The sequence below is a fragment of the Hetaerina americana genome, unplaced genomic scaffold, assembly GCF_022747635.1.
Source record: "Hetaerina americana unplaced genomic scaffold, ioHetAmer1.1.p SCAF_55, whole genome shotgun sequence".
In the NCBI taxonomy this organism is placed as follows: domain Eukaryota; kingdom Metazoa; phylum Arthropoda; class Insecta; order Odonata; family Calopterygidae; genus Hetaerina; species Hetaerina americana.
This window is the reverse complement of record NW_027287150.1, coordinates 1,108,809-1,111,575: the sequence shown is the minus strand read 5'-3', so window position 1 is coordinate 1,111,575 and position 2,767 is coordinate 1,108,809.

The following is a 2,767-nucleotide window of genomic DNA, read 5'->3' as shown; positions in this document are numbered from 1 at the left end:
CATTTTGAAAAAAAAAGGAATTTATTTTTCAACATAATCTCCTTTCCGCTCTCTACACTTTTCCCAGCGATGTTCAATAAGTTCTTTATCCTTTTTATAATATGAACTGCCTTGCTCCTGAAAATAGCCATTAACCGCCGACATCAATTCTTCACGGTTGGAAAACCTTTGACCACCGAGCCATGTTTTCAAGTTTGCGAACAGAAAATAATCCGAAGGGGCTAAATCTGGTGATTAGGGTGCATGAAGTAGCAATTCAAACTTTAATTCATGAATTTTGGCCATTGCAATAATGGATTTGTGAGCTGTTGTATTGTCTTGATGTAACAACACTTTCTTCTTAGCCAAATGCGGCCGCTTTTGCTTGATTTCTCCGCTCAAACCTTGCAATTAGTTCGCATAATACTCGCCGTTGATGATTTTCCTTTGTCAAAACAGTCAATGAAAATTATCCCACGTGCATCCCAGAAAATCCGGCGCCATGACCTTGCCCGCAGATGAATCGGTCCTTTGGAGGCGGTTCTCCCTTTTGAACCCACTGTTTTGATGTTCTTTTGCTTCGAGTGTGAAGTAATGTTCCATCCATGGTTATGAAACGGCGATAAAATTCATTCTGATTGGTTGCTGTGAACATTTGCTAAACACTCAATTGAGACATCTTTACGACACTGGTTTTGCTCGAGTGTGAGCAAGCGCGACATCCATCTTTCACATAGCTCTCTCATGTCCAAATTTTCAGTTAATACGCGATGTACCGCACTTTTTGAAATACTCTATATGTCTGCTAGCTCGCGCACTTTCAGTCGAGTCGACGATCATCCAGTAATACTTTGTGGATTTTCTTCACCGTTTTTCCAGTCGTCACTTCATTTGGTCGACCAATGCGATGCTCTTCTTGACAGCTCTTACGGCCTGGTTTAAACTCTGCTACCAAATATTTCACTGTTTTGAATGAAGGAGCAGACTCACCCAGACTAGAACCCAGTTCAGCTTCGAGGCCTGTCACATAAAAGTATTGTATCACATATCGATGACCAATTTTCTGCATTTTCACGAACTCACTGAAAACGTTCACCATTGATGGCTACCAAACAAATACTAAAAAGCGTGGCGTCTTAAAACTTGAAACATATTCTTCATGGATTGTATAATTTCTAATACAGTGATATTTTTCAAACAATACCAAGAGGGAATACATTTCTAGGTCAGGCCGGGTACTTATGGGACCATCCTCATAGCTTGGGTGGAGCTGCAGGTGCCCTGAGGGGCTTGCCCGGGTATCGAACCTAGACCCTCCGGTCAGTAGTTCAACGCTCTACCCCCTGGACTACCCCCACCCACGAAGACATATAACTAAAAGATTTTTCTCTTCCGTTTTTCTTCAATGTGGTTATAATAATTGAAAAGTATTCGATTGGAAGTTCATGTTCATTAAATGATGAACCCATAGTGTAGTGAGAAAAGACAGTAAGAAGTTAGACGGTGGGATAAGACAGTGGCACAATATGAATAGTGGAAAAATACTTTGTGTTCTTCGTTTCATGAATAAAAAATTAAAGAAATAATTTCACATTTATTGATTAAACAATTGATAATTATAAAAAAGTAACAGGAGTATTTGCAAATAATAAAATATACGATCTGAAATGGACTCAATAATATGAAAGGAATTGGTTTATCAAATCTTCTCTTCTAACTTTTCAACGCCTGTATTGACATAATTTTGCATCTTGCCATGTTGTCATGGCACATGGAACAGGGGTCACAGGGATGGATAGTGAAATAATACTATTTCAGAGGTATATTATTAGTTTATTTGCATTTCAAAACGCACAAGCTACACACAATTATAACAGAGGAGAGATCAATCAAAACCACCAATATCATTATTTATAATAACAACTGACCTGATTGACTTGGTAGTTTACAGTCGGAAAATTTTCCTGTAGAAAAATAAGAAATTTTATTTACCTTCGAAATTCAGTCTCGCAAAAAACTTATTAAATGACATCAGGTAACACTGACGATGGAAATACGTAATCCGCGTGAATGACCATTTTTTTTTTAATGACCATCCACTCGGCGTCACTCGGACCATTTGCATTCTCTCGTGGAAAACCCTTTCGCTTCACTCAACGGTTTATCACCATTCGAGGAGGAATTCCGAGGCGAGTGCGGGGTCAAAAAATACATTGACGGGAAAACTTTATATGCAGCTTCCACCTGTTGCGCGTGGGGAGGAACGACATTTAATTGTATATACCGTTCAATTCCGGATTTAGAAAGCTTCGGCATGCACATTGAAAGAGGTATGCCCGGAGAGACGAGAGTCGGGATTTTTTAAATATTTTTCATGGAAGTCCATATATTCCTGGTCATGAACGAATCACCCACTCGGACAAAGCAGAAAGTTTTGTTTTGTTTTTCGTCAATTATTTTGATCTCCGAAACTGCTTTCTTCCATCCCTAGGGACCATTTCCGCCGGTGTCGACGCCGATTTGAAGGAAGATGTGATTGTTTACCCGTTGCACTTGACTCCTTTGCATCCTGGAAAATTAATAGAGAAGGAAGAAATGTTATTATCTGGAAATGCACGTGCTTTCTCTTCATAGATCAATTACTGAAGAGGTAATGAAATCTTTTTGAAATGCCTCTGATGTTAAAATTGCCCATTAATAAAAGGCGTTTGAATGCTAGACCGACATAACTGAGCAATTTAGAGCAACAGGATCATCTCATTTATGAAATTTGACCAATTATTCATAA